The 13,857-nt window shown below is 54.4% G+C and overlaps 1 protein-coding gene across 1 annotated transcript in view; it reads right to left on the reverse strand.

Annotated features, from left to right (window-relative positions):
* LOC136020088 (uncharacterized) overlaps window positions 1-13,857 on the reverse strand; it is a 137,581-nt gene that overhangs the window by 79,327 nt on the left and 44,397 nt on the right. The gene's annotated exons all lie outside the window — the stretch shown is intronic.

Genomic DNA, 13,857 nt, shown 5'->3' on the forward strand with positions numbered 1-13,857 from the left:
TTAGAGCCACACGTTACCTTAGGGAGTGCAACACAACACAGTAACCAAGGGGGTTGTATTCAGCTGTCAACTATCTCCAAGTCTATCTTTTTGGGGAAACGCAATCACGAAGGAAAAATTTCCAGCACCAAGCGTCAACCCACATCCCCCATCAGAATTAGCAGATCTCGTTCTGTGCAGTGAGGATTCGCCTTCACCATTGCTGACTCATAACATTACACAACAACACATGGTTTGTGATAAAAACTTAGCACTTGAACCTGAATTCCCGACTTCTGATGAGCCAGAAAGTACTGCCACTAGATAGATGCTCTGAATGGGAGTTACCCCTTTTTTCATTCGTTCATGTACACACAGAGACCAGCACTTCTGATTCCCTCAAACGAAGTATTACAGGAGAAAAAGCAAGGAGCTTCAAACACCCAAGAAACTTCTGCAGCACATGAAGGGCTCCTGATAACCAGAAATAATGTATACTACTTCTTACGGAATATATATTGTAGAAAAACTTCCCAACTGAAACAGCGTATGATGAACCAACAAGGATCATCACTACCTTCCTGCTATGAAAGGAAAATTCTCTTTCTAAACGTCCAGCATAATAAGAGCGCATTATACCTGCAAGCTACACCACACAAATTGGCGGCGGGTGAAGAGCCAAAGAGTGCCCTTTCAAACTTTCTATTGTTAAAAAAGGCCATGGGACAAGATTATTTCATATGTTCCTGGAAACAGAGACCACCACGAACTCCAGGCCCAGCAGAGCCACATAGAGCAACAGCAAAACACCTGTTCGGAAAAACTTAGACATAAGGAAGGAAACAAAGGCTTACAGACCTGCTGTACGTCGGGATCCACGGGCGGTTCTCCAGTGATACCTCTCCTGCTCGGGTTTCGCTCTGCGCAGGTACCACAGCCGAAAAGCTCCTCCGCGGGCAGGCTAGGCGGAGATGGCCGCGGCCAACAAGCCTCGGCGACAGCACGTCCAGGCGCCACGCACAGGTTGTAGGAGTAGGGCAAGGTGCCCTCGCAGAAGTCGGCCGGGAAGGCGGCGACGGCGCCGTCCCCTGAGAAGCGCTGCGCGCCCAGGCAGCGCAGCACAGCGGGCGGCGCGGCACGGCGGCCCCTTGCCAGCACGGCCAGCGCCACGCTCAGCAGGAAGAGCGCGGACAGGAGAGCCAGCGCCAGCACGAGGGAGAACTGCAGATCCGCCGCCGAGTCGGAGCCCGCCGCCCGCTCGCTCAGCTCCGGCAGCGCCTCCTGCAAGCTCTCGGCCAGCACCACGTGCAGCGTGGCCGTGGCCGACAGCGCCGGCTGCCCGTGGTCCTTCACCACGGCCACGAGCCGCTGCTTCGCCGCGTCCCTGTCCGACACAGCCCGCGCCGTGCGCACCTCGCCGCTGTGCAGCCCCACGCGGAACAGCGCCGGCTCTGAAGCCTGCACCAGCTCGTACGACAGCCAGGCGTTGCGCCCCGCGTCCGCGTCCACCGCCACCACCTTGGCCACAAGATACCCGGCCTCGGCCGACCGCGGCACCACCTCGAATGGGGCAGCGGCAGAGGACAATCCCGGGTCTGTCCCTGCGCCTGCCGCCGGCCACAGCACCCGCGGCGCGTTGTCGTTGCGGTCCAACACGAAGACGCGCACCGTCGCCGTCGAGCTCCGCGACGGTTCCCCGCCGTCCTGCGCCCGCACCACCACAGCGAACTCTCGGCACTGCTCGTAGTCGAAGGAGCGCTGCGCGTACACTGCGCCGCTCTGCGCCTCCACCGACACGTACGGCTCCGCGCCCGCGCTGCCACCCTCCAACGAGTACCTCACGCGCCCGTTGCTGCCTGCGTCCGCGTCTCGCGCACTCACGTGCAGCACCAACGCCCCCGCAGCGTTGTTCTCTGCCACGTAGGCGCTGTAGGCGGCCTCCTCGAACACCGGCGCGTTGTCGTTCACGTCCGACACCTCCAGCACCAGCGCCGTGCTGCTCGAGAGCGCCGGGCTGCCCCGGTCTCTCGCCACCACCGTCACCCGGTGCTCGGATTTCTGCTCCCGGTCCAGCGCGCTCGCCGTCACCACCTTGTACGAGCCGCCCGACGACGCCACGAGCGACAGCGGCGCCTCGCCCGACAGCTCGCACCACACCTGACCGTTCTCCCCAGAGTCCGGGTCTTGCACGTTCAGCAGGGCCACCACCGTGCCGGCCGGTGCGTCCTCGGATACTTGGCTCGACACCGACAGCACCGTGATTTCGGGCTCGTTGTCGTTCACGTCCAGCACCTCCACTTCCACCTTGCAGTGCGCTACTAGACCGCCCCCGTCCCTCGCCTCCACCAGCAGCGTGTAGCCACGCGTGTCCTCAAAGTCCAGCGCCTCCTGCAGCGTGATCCTCCCGCTCTCTTCATCCAGCATGAACTTCTGAAGCACCTTGAGCGGCATTTTCCCAAAGCCGTACGTGATGCGGGCATTGTTGCCTGAGTCGGCATCAGAGGCGGAGACGTTCAGCACCGTCGAGCCCGGCAGTGCATCCTCCCGCAGGCTCACTCGATACCGCTCCTGCGCGAACACGGGGGCGTTGTCGTTGGCATCGGTGACGTTAATGAAGAGCTGGGCGGTGCCGCTCCGGGGCGGCTTCCCTCCGTCCACCGCCGTCAGCAGCAGCCGCAGGCTCTGTTCTCTCTCCCGGTCCAGCGACCGGCGCAGGACCAGCTCAGCGAACTTGCTGCCGTCCTGGTTCTCCTTCACCTCCACCGCGAAGTATCCGTTGGTGTCCAGCTCATAGCCCTGTAGCGTGTTGCTGCCCACGTCCGCGTCTTCCGCCATGACCAAGGGAAAACGGGCCCCGGGAGAAGTAAATTCATTGATCTCCAGCTGGAAACTGTCATGTGGAAACCGCGGAGAGTTATCATTTACATCCTGGATGGCCACGTCGACGTGGAAAACGTTGAGCGGGTTCTGCACCACCGCCTCGAAGCTGACAGAGCAGGACACCGACTTGCCGCACATCTCCTCCCGGTCCAGCCTCTCGCTCACGTACAGGTTCCCGTTCTCCCCGCTCACGGTAAAGTATTGCTTCGCGGCGCTCAGCCGCAGCTTGCGTGCCGGCAGCTCTTCCGGGCTCAGCCCCAGGTCCCTCGCCAGCGGCCCCACCAGCGAGCCTCTGTCCAGTTCCTCAGGGATGGAGTAGTGGAGCCGCTCCGGCGCCGCCCGGCAGCACCAGCACAGCAGCAAAGCGGGCAGCAGCACTCGCCCGGCCGCTGGCCTCCGGCTCTGCATCTGCCTGCCCGCCATTCTCGGCAGCGCTCGCAGCACTCGTCTGTCCTGCCGCTGCCTTCCCTCTCTTCCAGCCCCTCTCCGCAGGCAGCGCAGGGTCTGCCAGAGGGCAGTGAGCTGGGCGCTAGCTCTGACGCCGCTTCTCCCAGCGCCCCCTCTCACTTCTCCTGCCCGACCCGCTGCCGCTCTGGCCGGCTCCGAGCGAGCGAGCAGCCTGCCTAGGCAGGACGCTGCAGAGGCTGCGGCTTCGGAGCCGGCTCCGCTCTGCGTCGGCCAACAGCGGCACCCGGAGGCCCTGCGACACCACCGCATCCTATGGATGTCCGTGCTCCCGGGGACCAGAGGATCAGGGGCTGCCCCCGTGACTATGGCTGCAACGGCTGCCACCCACAGAAAGTCTGTTTCTGCAGGAGGCTTTTTAGTATTACACTATGTCAGGATGAATTTATTTTTCGTCTGAATTCAGGTTTGATTCTGATTTAGAATAAGAATTTACATTGATGGGTAAATAAGGCCTAAAGGTAGTGGATCTGAATTCAGACCACCTAACAGTCCATTTGTCGAGACCATATGTCTCCAATTGAGCAGCCAGCATGTTATGGGGGACACCCTGCACGCCCTCTCTTACTGACAAACTGGGATGCTTTGGAATACCCCTCTGCGAAACCTGAGACACATTGCTAAACGCAGCTATGCTGATAATTACAACCAAAAATGTGCACTGGGGAAATCAAGACTAGAAAACCAAAATCATAAACCACATAAAGCAAGGAAGCACAAGGAGTCAGTCACCAGCCCTTGGCAATAGTTTCAGCTGTGTGGCGTGCTATTCTAAAAAACTGGTTTAGATCGCATTCTACACAGCTGTAGAAAAGAGAGATAAGGAACAGCAAGGAAGAGGGAACTGCCACCCAGCATCGAAGACAAACTGAGTAATGACTGCACAAAGAGAACAAGGAAATCAAGCTCAGAGAAAATTGAGCCATCCCACTATTGCTGCCATTTCTGCAGCTGCCCTTCACCAAAAGGCATGATGGCACAAGGCTCATGGGACGAACATGGGTGGAACAATCTGTCACTTCTTTCATCGACCACATGCACATTTCCTTATCGAGTGTGACACCAAAACAGCATTAACCGACCAACTTCTGTTCATCAGTCACCAAGGTGAGAGTCCATCGTTTCAGGAAAAAATTATCAGGAAGGAAAAATCTCAAGGATCGATCATCAATCACATTTTCCTGACCCCATCATGTAGAATTGCAAACCCATAAATCAGACAAGTAAGGCAAGGAAGCATTAGAAGAGAAAATGTCAGAGAAACTTACCTGAAAATCTTCTTGCTCCTCACAGCAGGCATTGAAATTCATCCCTGGGAGCAGCTGGAAGTCATTCCTATCTCAAGCTCCTTTGTGGGCCTAAAGTCTTTCTCTGCACTACACAGTAGCATGTTCAGTTTAATAGTCACCAGCTCTCAGCAATTTCCTACTCTGTGGCCTGATCATCTCTCAGAAATATGAAGCATTAAGAATAAATGCATGGTCCTCTTTTTCCAGCTCAGTATTTAACAGTACAACAGATTGTTCTAGTTCTGCTTAATTCTCCTCACCCCTACAATTCTCAAATGGTTGTATCAAGTATTTGCTGTGAAACAACACGTACAGTGTCAAATGTAAAAGCACTGTCCAAACTGGGGAAGAAGTACCACGACTTTTGAAGAAACAATGGCCTGAAAAGTAGCGTAACTACAGCTGTGGAGGAACTCTACACTGTAATGTTACAAGTAGAAACAACTTGGATAAAGAAGGTTTCCCACAAGATTTATAAGGTGTTATACCCTTGCATCAGCTTTCTACATGCTGATTTATGATGCAAATGCTCTTTCAGTTCTCTTTTAGAAAAGGGAAACCAGAATCACACACACACAAAAAAAAAAAAAAAATGGCACAGGCGGTGGCACCAGGCAGGAAATCAAACCTTTGCCCAAGGAAATCTATATTGACACATCTATTTTCTTGATTCCAAGCCAGGCTTTCACCCTCCTTGCTCCGCATTTATAGACATTAGTTGCACCAAAGCAAATGCACAGCTTTTTGGCCGTATGTCAGCCACAGGTGAAGAAGCGTGTCATTCTGTGACATCTCAGGGGAGCAGATACATCAAAGTCTTTTTCTTGGCAGTTCAACACATTCAGGTTATGGATGGAAACTACTGCCCCAGTCCGAAAAGCATGAGATCTTTTAATATTTTAATGGTTAGCAGGGACAATGAGGCCCAACCTTAAACCTGGACAACAAACAAAGCAAAAATGGGGAACCTGCAGAATTGAAGGCTTCACAGTTTAACATGTCAGAGTATGTCATTGGTAGCAGGTATTCAAAATGGAGACCTAATTGGTAAAAAAACCCAAGAGCACAACACATTCCCTCCAGTCGATTTGACAGTAAAAAAAAAAAAAAAAAAAAGGTAAAGCCATGAATCACAAATGTGGGCCTCATCAAACAGCTAGGACAACCTTTACACCATCTTTACATCTTACAGACATTCCAAATTATACCACAACAAACCTTTACACCTGCCCTGTCTGTGCACAGACAGAATTTCTCATCGTGCCTAAAGTTACACAACAGGAAAGCTACATTTGCAGAGAGACACCACAGAAAGGAAAGCTTCACATGCACCTTCTCCTTAGTGAGACCATAGATTGCAACATGGACACAGGCAAAGAGATTTCTCTGCTCATCACACTACTTGAAAGCAATATAAAATATTCTCAATTGCATAAGTGATATCCAGCTCTGATAAAGAACTGGTCATTGTAGCTCAAAGATACCATCATCCTTCCTTTGCACACAGATAACCTGGAAGATACACGACTCTCAAAACACAAAGTATTTATGGTCACTGATCAAGGTGCAGAAAAGCAAACTGATAAACCCACAGCATGGACAGTTGAAGCCCAAGCAAGGCGATATCAAAAAATATACCTTCAGAATCATTTTCTGTAAGCCAGTGAGAAACCCTGGGAATCAACACAACACATCGTGTCTCCACTGCTACGACCTCGCACACAGTGGCATTGAGAATCCTCAAATCCTTCTCAGCCTGCATTGTTGTAATTGATTTTCATCAATTGCAGAATCCACCGTTTTGCACGAATTGCAGCTGCACAGTGTCTCCTCACCATAGATAATATGTGACTTCTCACTATCTCCATATGCCAAGCAAGAGAATTTCATCAAATAACATAAAAAACCAGGTGTATGAAAGACTCATTACAGGGATAAACATGAAAAGCATGTACTGGACAGGACTGAAGCAGTAACAGATCTCACCTCCCATATGCATCTTTACAGCTCTAAACATGAAAGGGACATACGGCGCATGCAAAGAGATAAAACTAATTTCTACATACTGTGAGAGGAATAGCCCATGTTTAAATGAGCGTAATGAGCAAGGAAAAGTAACACACTAGAAAACAATATGACCATATTATAAAATATATATTGGCTTCTAGAGCAATTCAGGGAATGAATAATCAGTTGGCTTCTACCAAAGATCATGTTAAGTCAAACTGTAAGAACAACCTGCAAACACACTTGAACCTCCCATGATTCCCCCATACAAGTGGAATAAACTTTTAGCAAAAGTTCCATGAGAAGACGAAACTTATAATAGAGGATATTATGGTTGGGCACAGTTCCCACATCTTTGCACCTCTGAAAAAATGAAGATATATTGTATGCTCATGCCACTTCAGAACAGAAACGTCAAAATTTAAAAGAATCGGGTGTGGACCTACAGGGGAGGCTGGGTCACTTAACAGCGTGGAACACAACGAAGACGTGGCAAAACAAGAAAGTCCCAGCCCCAAAATAAGTCCTGCTGGCAGCAACCTCGCTTCTCCCAACTCCCGCGGGAAACCTGAGCAAAAAACCCCAAGTTCCCCTCCGGGCAGAAAGAGGCAGCAGCACCCACCGCGGGGCAGAGAAAAACTTGGCCATTCTCGTCCACACAGTTCCCAGCGAGGAACACAGAACCCGTCGGAGATAGGGCAGAAGCAACACCGAGAAGGAAGAGGCGGGGAGAAAGGATCGTGTGAGAAACTCACCGTGGGAGTGGGGTGGTCGGAGCGGCGGGTGGCGGCAGGATCCTCCCCGAGCAGCGGCGAGGGCTCGTCGGGAGGCGGCCGGGCCGGGAGGGTGTCGCAGCAGCTGCCGGAGGACAAGCGGAGCTGGCTCTTGCGCGAGTCGGCAGTGAGCGACACCTCGTGCGAGTAGGAGTGCAGGAAGGCGCGGACGCCGTCGATGCCCACGAAGTGGGAGGCCGGGACGCCGCGCAAGGAGGCGCTGCCCGACGCCGCCAGCAGCTGAGAGCGGCGCCAGCGCCGCAGGCGCAGAGCCAGCAGCAGCAGCAGGAAGGCGAGGAAGAGGCAGGACACGGCCGCCACGGCCAGCACCAGCCAGCGCGTGAGGCTGGCGGCCGGCTCGCCCGGCGCCGCCGCCGCGCTGCCCAGCTCCGAGAGCAGCTCGGCCACGCTCTCGGCCAGCACCACCGTCAGCGTGGCCGTGGCCGACAGCGCCGGCCGCCCGTGGTCCTTCACCACCACCACCAGGCTCTGCCGCGCCGCGTCGCGGGCCAGCGGGAAGCGCGCCGTGCGCACCTCGCCGCTGTGCAGCCCCACGCGGAACAGCCCCGGCTCCGTCGCCTTGGCCAGCTCGTACGACAGCCACGCGTTCTGCCCCGCGTCCGCGTCCACCGCCACCACCTTGGCCACCAGCGCCCCGGGCTCCGCCGACCGCGGCGCCAGCTCCACGCCCGCCCAGCCCGAGACCGCCGCTGCCGAAGGCGCCGCCGCCGGCGGGTACAGCACCTGCGGCGCGTTGTCGTTCTCGTCCACGATCTCCAGCAGCACGGACACGTTGCTGCTCAGCGCCGGCGCGCCGCCGTCCTCCGCCCACACCCACAGCCGCACCTCGCGCACCTCCTCGTAGTCGAACGAGCGCAGCGCGTACAGCGCGCCCGTCTCCGCCTGCACCGACACGTAGGACGAGAGCGGCGCGCCCCGCACCCGCCCCTCCGACAGCCGGTACCGCACGCGCGCGTTCTGCCCCCAGTCCGCGTCCGACGCTCGCACCGTCAGCACCAGCGCTCCCGCCGCGTTGTTCTCGGCCAGCCGGGCGCTGTAGCGCGGCTCCGCGAACACGGGTGCGTTGTCGTTCACGTCCAGCACCCCCAGTGCCAGCACCGCACTGCTCTGCAGTGCCGGAGACCCGCTGTCTACCGCCCGCACGGTCACGTTGTACTCCGACACCTTCTCGCGGTCCAGCGGCCCTGCCGTCACGACGCTGTAGTAGCTGCCCTGCGAGCTCCGCAGCCGGAATGGTACTCCTCCGTCCAGCGAGCACTGCACCTTGCTGTTCGTCTCCGAGTCCCGGTCGTGCACATGTAGGAGGGCCACTACCGTCCCCAGTGGCGCTTCCTCTGAGATCTCGCTCAGAGACGAGCGCACCGAAATCACCGGGGCGTTATCGTTGACGTCTGTCACTGTAATCACGACTCTCGCGGTGTCGAAAAGGTCCCCTCCATCATGTGCCTGCACCTCCAGTTCGTGTGATGATACTTCCTCAAAGTCCAGGCATCCTACTATCGTGAGTGCTCCTGTCTCAGAGTCCAGCTCGAAGATTTTGGAGGCTTTCTCTGTGATTTTCGTCAACGAATATTTCACGTGCCCGTTCAGACCCTCGTCAGCGTCGGTGGCCGTAAGAGTGACGAGGAGGGAACCCACGGGCACATCTTCGGCCACACGCACCGTGTACTCGTCCTGGCTGAAAACCGGTGAGTTGTCGTTGGCGTCTAGTACCATCACGCGGATCCGCGCCGTGCCCGTCCGCGCTGGCTCACCGCTGTCGCTCGCCCTCAACACCAGCTCGTGAAAGGCCGCCTCCTCACGGTCCAGCGCCTTCGCCAGCACCAACTCGGGACGCTGATCCCCGCTAGGACCTGCCTGTACGGCCAGCGAGAAGTGCTCGTCGCCGCTCAGCTCGTAGCGCTGCAGGGAATTCAGACCTGAGTCCGGGTCATGAGCCCTGATTAGAGGAAACCTCGTCCCCGGGGCTGTCGTCTCGCTCATTCTCAGTTCTTTTTCTTCTTGTCGGAAGCTGGGAGTGTTGTCGTTAACGTCCGTGATTTCCACTTCGATTTCATAAAACTTCATTTCCCCTTCCAAGATCACCTCACACCGCAGCACGCATTGCTGCACGCTTTCGCACAGCTGCTCCCTGTCTATTCTTTCCGCCATCCCCAAATGGCCCGTTTTCCCGTGCAAAGCGAAATATTGCATCCTACCTTCAGAGGCTACTCGGATTCGGCGGTCGCGGAGCACCGGCAGCTCCAGCCCCAGGTCCTTGGCAACGTCTCCCACGAACGAGCCCTTGGGCAGCTCCTCGGGAATCGTGTAGCGCAGCTGTCCCCACGCCGCGTCCCACGCTGTCATCAGGAGGGTCCACAGCAGCGCTCGCTCCCGCCTTCTCCAGCGCCCCCCCGCTGCGCCCATCTCCGCCGTAGCCCCGTCTCCGCAGCGCCGCAGACAGCTCCCAGACGAGACCGCTGTTCTGTCTCCTTATTTTCCTCCGGCTGCTACACTGTCTCCCGTTCCTGATCTCCTCCGCCTCGCTGCAGCGCGGCTCTGCACCGTGGGGACGCTCGTAGAATCCGCAGCCGTCTATACACCCGAGAGAGAGTAAACGATCTGGCCGCAGCGGGCGGGACTGCCGGCATCGCTCCGGCCTTCCTCTTTCTCCTTCTCGGTCAACAGCGGCGCCCACAGCCTCTTCCCGGCACTGCAGGCACCGAGCGCTGCCCTGCCAGCTTTGCCCACAACCAGCTCGCAGGGACGTCACAGGCGACACAGAGCTGCCCTTTGATTCAGTCCAGCTGTAATCTCCTGCCCCGTTTGTTCTTGTGGCGAGCTCTTCCGTGATCCTAGCAGCGATCCCGGCCAGGCAGAAATAACATTCGTTCTATGGCTCTGCTACTTCTACCGAATGGGAAACTCACGTCCGTCAGCCCGCAGGCACAATCCATTTGCATAACTTTTTGTAGTCGTTGTGCTTGAATGACTTTTCTCTCAGCCTTTCAGCACATCTAAACGGTATCAGACTGGAATGACATCAGCCACATTAATCTTCCAAATCCTGAGTAGTAGCACAAGGTAGAGATGAAGATCCCCTTCATACATGGTTGTCTTTCAGGCTGGCCCTTCCTCTGGACATAGTTACTTTTTCCCCTGCACTCCAGAAACTGCTCTCGATCACTGTGCATTGCTCCCCTTTTTCAACTTCCTCTTGGGAATATTTCATTACAGCCTGACACTACAGGCGACATTCCCATTTGGGACTTTGGGCTACTCTGGGAGTCGGGCAACGAAATGGCGTTTTCCCAACCCCATCATGTACAGCTGGTGCATCTCATTCTACACCCTAAGGAACGACCTTCACGTTTACTATCTCCTAACATTGCACACAACACAACCTCTGTAGAGAAAAATTTTCAGCTGAACCTGAACATGTGATGAAACAAGAAATGACATCACTGAATAACCCAGATTTTTCTCCCAGGAATATGAAGCTGTTAGTTTTAAGGCTTTATCATGGGGCACTTTCTTCAGCTAATTTTCTGAGAACACAACAGATTTTCTTTTAGCTTCTCGCATTTTCTGCTCACACCTACGATTCTGTCTTAGGAGGCTGTAGTACATATGTGAGGTTTGAATTTCAGATTATACCACAGTAAACTTCTACATCTGCCTGTCTCTGAACAGACAGAATTTCTCACGCTGGCAGGATGTCACACGACAGGAAAGCTACATTCGCAGACATATCAGTGAAAGAGAAGCTAAACACATGTGAGAAAGGATCCTAACATGGATGCATGGAGAGATATTTATCTTCTTGTCACACTACTTGGAAGCAACCTAAAATGTTAAATGCATAAGCAACATGCAGGTCCCAGTCATCGAAGTATTAACTCAAAGACACTATCATCCTACTTCAGCTCATGGCAACTTGGAAGATAGACTCACAGCTTAATGTAATTTATACATCTATGCTAAAAAATGATCATACAAAGCAAATCAAACTGATGAACCCACAGCTTGGACAGTTGGATTCTAAGATATGTGACAAAGACACCTGACACATTTCTGTAGGCCAGCAGGCAACCCTGAGAAAGGATAAATCAACACAACACATGCCATGTCTCCACCAGTACCTCCTCACACACAGCAACTCCAGGACTCCTCAAACCCTTCATAACTTTCATCATCATCCTTGATCTTTCTCATTTGCAGACAGACCCCAACGAAAGAAAAGTTGCACAGAGAACATCTTTTTAACATGGATCTGACTTCTATCTCTACATAAGCAAGAGCACAGGCCCTGGCTTCAGGCAAAAAGCATATTGACACCTATTTTCACGGTTCTAAGCCACCTTCTTGCTCTCATTGCTGTGCATTCACATTCTTCAGTTGAACCACAGATTATATCCTATTTTTCATCCATGAGCTATATGTGTGCTAGAAGCCGATAAGAATTTCGTTCCTTGATGTTTCAGAGAAACAGAATTACATCAAAATCTGTCTTGGCAGATGAACACCTTCATAGGATGGATGGAAAGTGTTCCCCCAGCCTGATAATTGGAAGAGCTCTCTGCTATCAACCAAACACCCCAGATTTAGAATAGGAGACAAAACAAGGCAGGAATAAGTAATGGAAAAGTGAAGGAACCATAGCTCAGCATCTCTGTGTTATCTGTAGAAGGTACATAAGAAGAGTTTGTAGCTGATTAGTTGAAGACTCAGTCATGAGTATCAGCTCAACAACACTACCATGCACATGGGCAATTTTGAGGTGTGTGACTCTGCAACTCTTCATGCAAAATTTGCATCCATGCCAAATAGCTACCGTTCACAGGAAAGGCTGCATCGGACATGACTATGCATAAAATGAGTAACTTCCAAGTGTATACTTCAAAAAACAAGCCCAAATCCCAGAAATATCCTCCATCCCCTACAATCTCCCCAATATTAATACTGACAAAACGTCAGCATTTATTTCACTTGAGAAGGTGACACTGAAAACATCTGAAGTTGGTCAAGGCTGCGGAAAGTTTCATACAACCAACAAGGACATACAGATGGCAAAATGATGGGTCAAGCAGCAGTTCTTAAACAATGTAGCCGTGAGTCATGTTGGCACTTCCATTCCTACCGCTTGCTGAGATGTTCTTATGAGTACTGTCACCCCTTCTTTGAAAAAATACAGGAAAATGGGACTTGGTGGAAGTGACTGAACACTGTTGGCTCCTCCAAGGGTACTTGTCATAAGTACATTATGTAACTGTCAGGAACACCACAAAAACCTACAGCACATGGGAGGAGTCTTCCAAAGCTCCCTACAGAGCTAGAATATCATGTCTTCCAGCAAACATTCTTTGGGAAGATGAAAAAGTCACATTATAATACACTGCAGGTGGGCACTGGAAAGAAGCAAACCATGTCTCCTGTGCACTTCAAACAGCCACTCATGCACAACTGCCAAGACCCTGACGTTCACAACTCCCATAGAGTTCCCTGCATTATATTTATGTATTTACATTAAGATGAAGACAGGCCACTTCAGAGCAGAAATGTCAAAGTTGCATAGCAAACTAGGCATGGACCACCAGGAGAGATTAACAGCGTGGAACACAGCAAAGACACGGCAAAAAACCGAAGCCTTGCTCCAAGGAAAGTCCTGCCTCCAGCTGCCTCTGTCCTCCCGCCTCAGCACCCGCTGGCAACCAGAGCAACAGCCCATGTTGTCCTGACGAGAGCAAGAGGCACCTGCACCCAGAACAGAGCTCAGACAAGCTTTGCCTTCCTCGTCCACACAGATCTCCGAGCAGAACACGGAACCCGTGACAGGACAGATAATCAGCAAAGTGAAGGAAGGGGCTTGGAGAAAAGCTCCTGGGAGGAACTCACCGGGAGAGAGGCGGGGTCCGCGGGGCGGGCGGCCGCAACGTCCTCCCCGAGTAGCGGCGCGGGATCATCGCGGGGGGGCCGAGCCGGGAGGGTGTCGCAGCAGCTGCCGGAGGACAAGCGGAGCTGGCTCTTGCGCGAGTCGGCAGTGAGCGACACCTCGTGCGAGTAGGAGTGCAGGAAGGCGCGGACGCCGTCGATGCCCACGAAGTGCGAGGCCGGGACGCCGCGCAAGGCGGCGCTGCCCGACGCCGCCAGCAGCTGCGAGCGGCGCCAGCGCCGCAGGCGCAGAGCCAGCAGCAGCAGCAGGAAGGCGAGGAAGAGGCAGGACACGGCCGCCACGGCCAGCACCAGCCAGCGCGTGAGGCTGGCGGCCGGCTCGCCCGGCGCCGCCGCCGCGCTGCCCAGCTCCGAGAGCAGCTCGGCCACGCTCTCGGCCAGCACCACCGTCAGCGTGGCCGTGGCCGACAGCGCCGGCCGCCCGTGGTCCTTCACCACCACCACCAGGCTCTGCCGCGCCGCGTCGCGGGCCAGCGGGAAGCGCGCCGTGCGCACCTCGCCGCTGTGCAGCC

The sequence above is a fragment of the Lathamus discolor genome, chromosome 10 (genome assembly GCF_037157495.1).
Source record: "Lathamus discolor isolate bLatDis1 chromosome 10, bLatDis1.hap1, whole genome shotgun sequence".
Taxonomy (NCBI): Eukaryota; Metazoa; Chordata; class Aves; order Psittaciformes; family Psittacidae; genus Lathamus; species Lathamus discolor.